The following is a 12,331-nucleotide window of genomic DNA, read 5'->3' on the forward strand; positions in this document are numbered from 1 at the left end:
GTTTGCAGAATTACAGTGCTTAATTTACAGCTGTGGAGCTAATGTGCAATGGTATCTTTTTTGTTGGAAGTTTTCCAGCATTAACCAGAGTTCAACATGGCTTCAGACCCACCAAGGAAGCCAAATGATGCAACAGGAGAAAAGAAAAAGATCAGGAATTAGTAGTTTCGAGCAATAGCAATTCATATTTATGAGTCCAACACTGTTTGCAAACACTAGCAAAGCTATTCTCTGCATGCAGTCACTGAAGTGCAGCTTGCAGAAGGATCGCATTATAAACATAGCGCATTCAAATTTAGAGTTAAGACTGGGGATCTTTTTTTCATGTTAAATACGTTGAGCCATTCTCCACTGGACCTTTCATTAAATATTATATCCAGTCATCTGTGTCATTTTCTACCTTTACTAAAGTTCTGTGTTGTCTCTGATAAGGTGGCAGGTAGAGGGCATTGATAGGCTATAGTTAGGATTCTGGGTCAGTACAAATCAGTGTTAGCCCCAGGGAGGTCACAAGGAGTGTCTGGGGTTACTTGAGGTTTAGGCAATGCAGAAAAAATGATGCAGATATAAAAAGTCCTCCAAAACCTCTTGCTTATGGTGTGCCAATTAACCTGGACTAGGTGACTAAAATATATATATTGTTATCAACCCCTTCAGTATTTACTGTATTCCCATAGTTACATCCATCTTACAGTGACAGGATGGGGAATCTATAATTCTCTTTTTCTTCTAGATCTCAAAGTACATGCACTAAATCTGACTGTTAAGCTTTTACATGTCTTTAAGCCCAAAATACATGAATCAGGCATCTTTAGATATAGGAATCCTTATTTTGCATAAATCTACATCTAAATGCTGTAACCAGCTGACCCATTTCCCATTGTCCACTCAATTTCATGAACAAAACTCCTTCTGAGAGGCACAAATGGAACCTAGGAATTCTTAATCCCAACATTCAGTGTGTAATCCACTGGCACAGCGTGAGTCGTATCTTTTAATGGCCAGTGTACATAGATACAAGTGTACAACAGCAAGCAGCTAATGGGTTTACTCTTTTAATGGAGGAAGTCCTGGTTGCTAATCTGAAGGCCCTGGGTTCAAGCCCTACTGATGACCCAACTTAAATTGTTGTTTTATTAGGCAAAGACTTAAATATGATTGATATAATTTAAGCTATTTAATCTTCCATTGTAGAATGATTAAGATTGATCCATCTGTTCTATAATCAAAGATTAATAAAGTTATGAAGCTAATAGTATAACAAGTGTTTTTACTAATCCCAAGTTGTTGGGATAGTTCTCATCTGGAAGCAGTGAGGGACACAGCAGGAGGAACAGTCCATCTCTATTAGGAGTGATTAGTACAACTTCAAGCTATAATTACTAGGATACATTTACACAGGAGACTGCTACCCAGCCATTAAGTATCCTTAAGAGGATGATCTTTTGTACCAAAAGGTCCAGCAGTTTTTCCGCAGTTGAGAAGTTTATCTCCACTGAGTGCCTGAAGGGTGACTCAGTGCTTCAAATGAATGACAACTTTTTTCCCCCAAAGTGCTTGGAAATATTAAAAATAAATAAATAAAATAAGGCTTCTAATTAGTCCCTTAAATTTTAGATGGGCCTGAAATGGTCTTTTTAATTTAGCATCAATCTTTAAGTGGAATGGCCTTTTCTCCATTTCTCTGCTGTATGCAAAGCCATTATCATATACCCTTTTCAGCTTCATTATTACCCAGTTAACCAAGTCTTGTGCTCCTGGAGCATGCCTATATTCTGAAATACAACAAGGTGCTGACACTAAGAGACAGCTCCAACTGTTTACCTCCTTACCAGATCTGTATCACAGGTGGCTGGAAGTTGTATAAGGCAGCTGATTAAGGGATGACTTTCACTTCATCTGAGGTTTCTGATCAAATTCCAGTTAGTAGCCAGAATTCTTTTTAAATGTAACACTTATCTCTAATAAAGTTCAAGCTTGCATCTTTCCCCTCCCCACCCTTCAAGTTATTCCTATATAATATTCCAGCCCAGTTCCAAATCAGCAATCCCTTCCAAATTTGCTACAGCTGCAGAGTTCATTAACACACCTGTTTTCTGGCAAGGTCGTCATGAAAATATTGTTTCAGCTCCTCAGATATTCTCAGGCTTTTACCAATGCCATCTTTCCAATAACTTCCCCATTCACCTCACCTAATTATCTCTTGTCTAGCCAGGCTCTCGCTCAGCTCACTATCCTTTTCCAATACAATATTTACTAACATCTATGCGAGGCGCCATACCAAATCCTTAACTGAGCTGGGCATTCCAGACATTTTATTCACAATCTCACACAACTTTTCAGGCATTCTCAACTTTTCGTAAGGCTCTGAAGTACTTCTTATGTACCACTTTCTGGAATTTCTACCTGCCATCTGCTCCTGGATGTTTTTTCCTACTTCTATGATTATGTTTTATGCTCCTAAACCTTCATTTAAAATAAATAAATAAATAAATAAAATAATAATAATAATAATAATAAAAAACAGCAAACAAACAACCAAACCCCAACAAGCTCTGCTTAGTTTCAATGTGGATGCTTACCTGTAGTTTGCACAGTGGGAACTGTTCTGGCAGGTTTTTCTAAGAGTTTGTGATTGTGTGAAAGTCTTGGTTTCAACTTCAGTTTCAAGAAAAGTACACTTGCATTTCTTGTGGCAGAGAAGAATGAGAGGACAACAGATGCCAATTCATCTGACAGAAAAAAAAAAAAGGGGGGGTGGGGGGGGAGAAGAAAGGAAGGAAATACTGTTTCTTTGAAATTCTGAAAATCCTTAGAGCATAACTCAAATAGGACTCTTCAAGGTAGAACTGTGGAAGTAAGGAAGAAATAAGGCTACAAATTAAGACAAAAAATGAGAAAACATAAAATATGAATATCAAATATAGGGTCACCTAACGACGACTTGAGTGTTTTTCCAAGCATGCTGCCATCTGATAACTGATATCACACTCCATTTCAACTTCTTATTCAATTTTCTTGAGAAAGAACTGAATAGAAACCAACCCAGAACTATAGTTTGTTTTGGCATCTTGTTTACTCAGCATGTGGTAACTTTCAAAGATAAAATACTGCTTTTATATTTTCTTTTGAATAGCAAACTTCGTGTTTTCCCCACTTACCTTTCCTGGCTGCAAGCTGCATCCATTTCTGCTGAACAAAAGTTTATCTCATGAGCAAAAATCAACACTCATGTCTATGTCTAGAAAGAGAAATAAAGTGGAGATAGTTCCTGTTCTTTTTCACCAATCACAGAATCATCAAATGGGCCTTTATCACAAATTCAATTATATTTAGAATTCTGCAATTATCTTACTTTTCATTTTGACCGACTTATTCTGTTAAATGACTTCCTCTTTTACTCTGGTAACAGTTTTTGTTTGTTTATACCTGAAGAGCATTCCTAAATTGCACAGATTCTGACATAAGCATTACAGTTAAGCCTTTCTGTTTATGGGGACATAAATCCAGATAGGTTTAATTTAAGCAGAATATCCAGCACTTTCTCAGGCATCACAATAAATAGCCAGTGAGTCTCTTGTAGTATCATACAAGTGCTCACAGATCTACAAGTGGATCCAAGAAACAAATGTGGGTGGGTCAAAATAGGTACAATACAAAGCATGGAACCATAAGTTTCAGATTAAACAGAGATGTCTCTGTGATACAACGTTTCTCTACTGCTTTGACTTCAATAGAGAGAAAAATGCTGACAAAGAGTAAAAGTTGCTACAGAAAACTTTGCAGAAAACTGTGTATCCTTCCTGCTCCTCCTTTGGAAACTGCAGCCTGCCACTAGGCACTATGAGATCTGCCATAAACTGTCTCTGAACTCAGATTTTACTGCTGTAGGAAACCTAAGATTTGTATCAGGATATGGGGTGCATCCCACAAACTGTATCACCAGCACTGACCTTCTCCAGACATCTTATCTATTTGCCTGAGTATTAAAATCACAAAATATTCAAGTGTTCCCTGGATCTCTCTGCATAGACTTACAGTTAGGATTATGGTCTTAATCCAGCAGAAGAGAAGCAGTCCAGTCACCACAACTCTATTTAGACAGAGTGAGACTGAGGACTTTTGTTTCAGCCACCCTATAAAAAATGGAAATAAATGAAGCAGTTTATTCTGCAGAGGTTCTGCATGGTCCCCGGGGTGAGTGCTACACTGCCGGCCATGGACACCCTTGTGTTCTTCAGACAGAAATGTCAAGGCTGAGCTGCAGCATGAAAGCTCACAGCCCAGCCCAATGGCTGAGAGTCAGCCAAGGTGGAGATTTAATGCAGGATATAAAAAGCCAACTGGTAATCTACAATGCCTATATGCTGCCAAGCCACTGAATGCCTCCTAAAGACCAAATCATTCTCCTAACTGTGACCAGAATCACTCAGTTTGTTGTGAACTTTAGTTTCATCGAATAGGTGATGGTAGATATTGGAGTTTTAAATCTATTTTCATTTCTGCATCCTGTCTTTCAGTGGAAAGACTTTCCATGGCAGTACATTACAATATAGGAATTAAAATAGTTTATCATCACGGCTGCATAAAGATATAATCAGAGCTACTCTGAGCAGAAAAATTGCTAGTCAGCTCACATTATAAAAACTAAATATTGGATCAAAACGCCAAATATTTTGCAGAGTTTTCGCTTTCTTTCACAAAAGAGATTAACTGCATTCAAGGTGGGCTCACAGACAGGTTATTCTAAATTGGACCAAAAATCATCAGCCACCTACAGTCTGAATTTGACCCCATTATATTAAACAAAGAGCCCTCAGAAATAATTGAGCTGGGAGCTGCAGAACAGCCTAAACCCCTGCTGGCTGACAGTGTCCAGCAGAGAACAAATGAACCTACTACTAATGGTAGTCAACAGCTTCTTCAGAGGATTGAACTTATCAACTTCTGAAGAAAAAACAATGTTCTGTATGGTCCTTAGGCAACCGACATCATGTAGAAACGTGGACATACACTGAGCTACCACAGCTGCTCTGAAATCAAAAGAGCAGTGAAAATTTAGATCACAATTTTGCCATCTTGCCGTCTTCATGAAAAACCAGTCCCAGTATCTTTCAGCACATAGGGTCCTGCTTACTCATGCACTGGAGATGGGGGACCCTGGTGAGCCAGCAGCCCAGCAGAAAGCCCTGCGCCAGGCTCTGAATTTGTCCTTCTCCAGTCATGGCCATTGTCTGAACAGATGAGGTGGGATCTGCTTTTTTCCACTTTTCCCTTTTTAACATAGAGGAGCCTTAAGTGCCTCCTGCTTTAGAATAAATTGTGCAGGTCCGTTGCCATGTAGTCTGCAGGCATAATAAGGAGTGCTGTGAATGTGCAGGCACAAAAGCCTTGATGACTTTCTGGCAGTGGTCACTGCTATCAGCTAAAGTTGTGACATCCATATCACAAGTTAATGGAATAAAAACAAGCTTCCTACCTAAATTAGTTGGGACAGGGAGCCCAGCTGCTATGCAGTAAGAGAGAATTAAACAAGGCCTGCCTCACTTAGACTCTACAGCATATAGTGATTTCTCTCTGAACACTGCATCTTTGGAAATGAAGAAGCCCCTGCTTGTCCTCTGGCCCTGAGCTGTGGGGCCTGTCCCTGAGAGATGTTGGAAGGGGTAGGCAGCACATAGACTTCTTTGAAAAAGCCAGCTGCGTGTGCTGGAGAAGCCTTGTTCTTGTGAGAAACTCTTTTTTTGTATTTAAGTGCTACGGTGAAATTTTTTCCTTGACAAATTGATCAGTTAAGCCCTCCTCATGTTCTTCCCAGTGGCCTTCTGAGCACAGGAGCTCGTGTTTCAACCCTGCGCTCCCTCACAGCCTGGTACACAGACAGTCTATCATCGACACTGCACATGTATGGTGCACCGATAATTCTGGTACCACGTAGCAGGTCACTCTGATTAGGGCTCTTTTGCCATACACTGTGTTTTGTCTTTTTTTCTTCAACCAATTGGGGGGGATCTCAGAATTAATTAAATCTCTTGATGTACCAAGACAGCTTGTGGAGTAAATGGTATGATATTAGAGACACTGAACTTGTTCGTTTGATTTCCTCCTTGTAACCTGAGCTCCAATTTAGTGCTGTATCTTCTACCCTCTTGAAGATTAATTACTGCACCAGTTAGCAAGTCAGCTCACCTGCTTTCAGCTGTGAAGAATGTAAGCCAGGGGAAATGTAACTCAGGTACTGCTTGGGCTTTGTACATGACCACTGAATATTCAGTGGAAGATTTAGCAGTTAAATACATTTAGCACTACAGTGCTCCTTACTTACAACCATCGCGAGCCTGCAGAAGCTGGTCATGGCATGGATAAGGCACTATGACTGACGTTTAAATTCTTCATTCAGTGTTCCCAACTCCACTCCCGATATCTGAGGAGTCTGGGGGCTCGGCAGTGCCCTGGTGACTTGGCCAAGGGTGCACAAGTGGCTCTGAATCCTGCACAAGAATACCAAGGCATCCTGCTGGCAAACAACTCTGCTCCAAACGCTGTAGTTTTTTGAGTAGGGCCAATATACAGAGAACTTAGAGAGACTCCACGTGATGGTGCAAGACAAGAAGCTGGCAGCAGGTCCGTGTGCAAGAAATAGAGCTCTGTCAGAGAGGGGAAGCACAAGGAGAAAACATAATGAGCTAGAGTCTTTGGAGAACCAAGGAGGATAAGATGCATTCTTCCATTTAGAAATGACATGTTCAGGGAGGTTATTTTGTGCACTGGAGAGTGAGGAGAGTGACTTCTTTGAAATGTTATCAACTAAAAGAATACGAATTTTAATTTCTCAAACACTGAACCAAACTTATTTAGCTATGGAAATTGGCTTATTCATTCCCATCCACTTTCTTGTCCATAATTGGTGTAGATCTACCCCTAAACACAGCTCAGGTTTAAGAAAATCTTGGTTAAGTCCAGCAAACCCAAGTGCAAGCCACAGACAGGTCCAAATTCTGCTGTGTGAAGCCCAGATGAACCTAAATCTGCACCACAGCTTCCCCAGAGGTCATTTCCTTGCTCTTAAGAACTCAGACAACTCTGCAGTCACTCCTTCCAATCTCGGTGCTGGATCACATGTGACACAGAACTGCAATTCCATGCCCTGACAGGAATATGGCAACACTTGTTTTACATATGAAACACTTCACTAGATCACTGCAGTTCTTAGCATCACTGTTACTTTTGTAGTTCCCACTGACTGCATTCTCCTGCTTAATAGCATCAATATTCCCACTTTTGGTTTCTGAATTATGACCCTTACACAACCTTTTCACCACAAACACATCAGTAGTTTCTTCTCAGACTACCTCATCCTAGGAAGGCTAGGATGGTGGCTTCTTAGGGCTAATGTCTTTTTCCAATATCTGTTCCAATATCTATCAAACCTCTACACTATTTCACCTCATAGCTCCTAAGGAACTGCTTACAGCATCATCAAGACACCAAAGCAGTTGCTTCCAGGAATACTGTGAAGACCAGTATTTGTTTTCTTAAGTTTCTTTTAGGTTCCTCCAGTTATACACCCTAGAAAGTCATCCAAGCAGAAGCACTGCTGTCTGCTTTAGCAGGGCACCAGGTTGCCTGTTACAGACAACATGCAACAAGTCTTGCATTAATTCAGACGTCCATCCCTTATCTTGACATCTGAAAATGGCACCTTCTGGCAGCTTCCCCTTTGGTATTGTCTTTCTTTTAAGGATGATATATAGTAGCAATTTTGCTTTATCTGCTAAGACCACCAGCAAAGTGGCAATCCTGTTTTTTCATTGACAGTGTTTTTGATAAGTGATTTGGGCTTTTTTTATTGCACGGTAATATTATGTCTGAAAAACCCAATGCATGTCTGAAGAAAAATAGGGATCCTTGATTTGTGTTGCCCGTGTGCATTAGTAAGCATTTGTGAATTTTATATATTGATTCATGCTTTTGAAAATCTGCTATATTTTTTTCATATGGGTTAAAACAGGCTCTATCTCTGTGTTGCTGTACATTAACATCTTACATTTGAGTTGTGCATAATTTATTCATGCCAACAGATTGAGTCTGACTTTCAGAAGAAATTTTTAATTGTGATGGAAACCCTGAAAAGCAGCCCATTCTAAATCTAGCAGTTGTTTTTTCTTAGAAATTTGCTGTACTGAACAACCCAATTTGAATTCTGCTCTTAATAGAATATATATATATTCTTTCTTTCTTTATATAAAACCTATGAAAATACAGTCTCAAATCTACTAAGTTTTCATATTTCTCAGACAGACTCAAGAGGCTTCCAAATCATCTTCAAAAGGTGGTAATCTACTGCCTAACGTATTTGTTCTCAAAGGTAATTGAGATGTTTTAGAAAATAGGGAGGAAATTATGCAATATATTATTTATAAACCAAGAGTAAGCAGTAGAAAAAGCTTGCTCTACCCCTGGCTCTGAAGGACCCAGCTGCTCTGGCTGCTTTTAGTTTCTATCCTGAAGAGGAGGAGCAGAAGAGCAGCAGATCTCAGAGCTTCCCTTCCCTGGGGTGAGCGGTGGAGGCTAATTAGGCAGTCTCCAGTGCAGGGCTATAGTAGAGTAGCTAAGGTAGATACTTGTCATTGCTTACCATCTTAATAATGCACTTTCTTACCGCATCTTTCCTAACATCTCTCCATTACTGTACTTCTATGCTTTGAGATGAAGAAAAAAGACCAGCAGCCCTGCAATGTAAAATACCTCCTAATGACCTCTATGATTCTATGATTCTATGATTCTATGATTCTATGATAAAACGGATTAAGTATTTGATTTTCCCAGTGCAGGTATCTCTATGACTAGATGCAAAATATGTGTTCCTCCACAGTGCTAAAAGAGGAGACTCACAAGTATTCCCCCTTAAATTACGTAGCACAGTTCAGAAGCTGGAAGCACAAGTATCTGTTTACAAGACCCGTCTTCTGGTGATCAGTACAGCTTGTGCAAGCTTTCTGTTGTGAGCATATTAGTGGGCAAAAATGAAGGAGTCCACAGCTTGCTTGAATTACAGGTGTCACTAATTCTCAATCTTGCACCGTGTGAAGGTCATTCAGCTGCCTCTCTTGCCCGAGACACATACTCCATGCACCTGCATGAAAAGTAATGCCCAACATGCAATAGAAGAATGGAGTTGTACCGTGCTCTGTGAAGCTTTGTGAATTCAGCAAACTTCAAAATAAAGATGTGCAGACCCTGCTTTTGTCTTTTGAACTTCACGAGGTTACTCCCACCCAGCTCCAAACCTGTCCAGGTCTCTGAATCGCAGAAGAGCCTTCTGGTGTGGCAGCCACTCCTCCCAGCTTTGTGTCATCAGCAAACTTGCTGAGGGTGCACTCTGCCCTTCCATCCAGGTCACCAACTAATATGTTAAACAATACTGACCCTAATCCAGTACTGACTGCTGGCAAGAACCACTAGCCTCCAACTAGACTGTTCTGCTGATCAGAACCCTCTGAGCTTTGCCATTCATTAGTTGAAAAAGATAAGTGATGTTCCTCAATGGGCTGGTGCCACCAACCACCACCAGCACCATAAGCAGCTGACAGCCTTACCCACCCCACAGCACTTGTTGATCTGTCTACGCTGTTGCTGATGCAAAGTGAAAGCAGCTGTAATACTGCTGACAAAGTCATCATGAAAGTGTTGCAAAAAGGACTGTTCATTCAGAGAGAACCTGTGAATTTCAAAATTCAGGAAATTATCTTTCTGAGTTTAAATATGATGGTAAAGGCTGATCTATGGATGCTGATAAGTTTAAGGTTTGTTTGTTTTTTTTTTTTGTTTTTTTTTTTAAAGAAGCTTTTACCTCTCATCCTCATATGTTATACAGCACATGATCTCCTTTTGTTCTGCAGAGTTCCTATCAAGATGATTTGGGGAAGGTGTTTTAATTTCTTCCTTTTTACCAATGGCTGAAAAACCCACACAAATCACATCCCACAAATGCATCCATACTCCTTCCCAGATTACAAGCACCTTTGCTTCTTGGTTTGGAGCAAAGTTAGCCAGTGATATTTTCCTTCTCAGGCTAAATGGATCGATAGTTTCATACAAGGGTCTTGTCTGATGTTTGTTATATTGATAACAACAAACATTAATAGAGGGAAACAGTAGTTACAAGGGTGAAAGTAGAAACCTGTTTAGTCACCACACACTTAGGTGATATTTCATAGAGCCATAGAATCATGAAGGTTAGAAAAGACTGCTAAGATCATCTAGTCCAACCATCAACCTATGGCCACCATGCCCACTAACACACGTTACCAAGTGCCACATCTACCCTCTTCTTGGACACCTGCAGGGATGGTGACTTCATCGCCTGCCTGGGCCACCTGCTCCAATACCTCACCACTCATTCTGAGAAGAAATTTTTCCAAATGTCCAAGCTGAACCTCCCCTGGCACAACTTCAGGACATTCCTTCTCATCTAATCACTGTTACCTGAGAGAAGAATCACCACCTCGCCACAACAATTTTCAGGGAGTTGTAGAGAGCAACAAGGTTTCCTTTGAGCTTCCTCTTCTCCAGACTCAACAATTCCAGTTCCCCCAGCCGCTCCTCATAAAGCCTGTGCTCCAGACCCTTCATCATCTTTCCTGAAAGAAGCCCAACAAAAGCATTTATGAGCATGATTTTCACTTTCCAAATGATCTTTGATGAAGAACTGTACAAATATGCCATCTTGAATACCCTGTTTTTGTAAGTCCCTCAGTTTTTTAACTTATCAAAGTAATAAAGAACATTATTAATAATATATCATAGCAAAAATAATTGCAAAAGATAAAATATTAGTATAATAAGCAGCTGAAAGGAAAATAAAAATGTTGAAGAAAAGAGTGAATGTGGCAGTTAGGAACATGTTCTAGTGGTCTTGGCAGGAATGGGTCGATGGTCGGACTAGATGATGTTAGTAGTCCATTCTAACCTTAGTGATTTTATGATTCTAGTAGGAGCACTCTGCCAGAAATTGTGTTTTTTTTATTTTTATTTTTATTGTTATTTTTGTCATTCTGACTTTTCAGTCTGGTAAAGAATAAAATGTCTGAATTTTCCATGGAACGGAAATTCTGGCTGCCTTTTCACACTTTAAACAGGCACTGAGCTTCACCCCTCTTTTAGGAAAGTGTCTTCTGATTTTTCTGTTTAAAATTCTTATTTCATGTCTCTTACAGCTGATAACAATTAGAAGGTTTCTGCATTAGGCATTAGCACACCTGCCTTCTTGGGAAATTTGTGTTTTGATGTGGATCCAATCTCTGCTTGTGGTTAGTGTATTGGCAAATGCAGCGGTATTGTAATGATGAACATCAAGATTGTCCTGGAAACTGCAGCAGCGATGACTTCAGTTCAGTTAGGGAAGTGAGGTGCTCAAGTACAGACATCAGCCAAGGCTGAGGTCAGGCATCCATCCCTACCAGGTCTGATCCAAGCAGTATGCCCAATGGAATCCCAGCCCCTGATGTCAATGAGAATGCAGATTTATTGATGGCGCAAAATGCCCCCAAACCATCTCATCTGATGAAAGCAGAGCCTAAAATTGAAATACAGAGAGAATACTGCTGAGAATAGCAGATGACGTGAGCTGGGTGGGAATCCCAGCCCAGCCCTGGCAGTCACTCCAGAACTGCTCTGGAAATCTGGAAGCACGCTCCAGTTACACCCTGCAGACTGTGGGGCTGCCCAGCCCTGCAGGCCCATTCCCAGATATCCCATGCTCAGATTCATCTGCACACATAAGGCTGTGCCAGCTGTGGTGTGGGTTTTACCATCAGAATGGTGGTGCTGCTGTGCAGGAGCATGGGGGCCAGGACACACTAGGGGTGATGCTGGAAAACCACTTGTGTTTCCATAAGGGGCTGACGACACGCTTGGTACAATGGGGCTTTTCCTGCCCTTTGAGTGACTGAGCATATTTTGCATGTTTTGCCCCATTGACAACACTTAGAGAAATTAAAACTCACCGTGTGGCTCACAGGTACGGTGGGAAAAGTTCCTGATCACCTTTCCTCCCACAGACAGATACGGTCTCCTCCCACTTCAGCAAGGCAGTGCAAGGCTGTTTTATTATAGCTCTGTCACTTCACGCAGTCCAGTTCTATTTCAATAATAAAAATATAGAAATATAACTATCATCTTTGTTTTGAGGTGCCGAGTTCTTAAATTGCCACGTGTGACAACAGTTATGGCAGCGAAATCGTTAAAATCATGTAAATGCTTAAACCGCGTAGGCCTGGGAGATTATAGTTTCATTAGAGAAAAGGCTATAAAGTTAGACCTAGGTAAT

This window comes from Excalfactoria chinensis, chromosome 7, assembly GCF_039878825.1.
Source record: "Excalfactoria chinensis isolate bCotChi1 chromosome 7, bCotChi1.hap2, whole genome shotgun sequence".
Classification (NCBI taxonomy): domain Eukaryota; kingdom Metazoa; phylum Chordata; class Aves; order Galliformes; family Phasianidae; genus Excalfactoria; species Excalfactoria chinensis.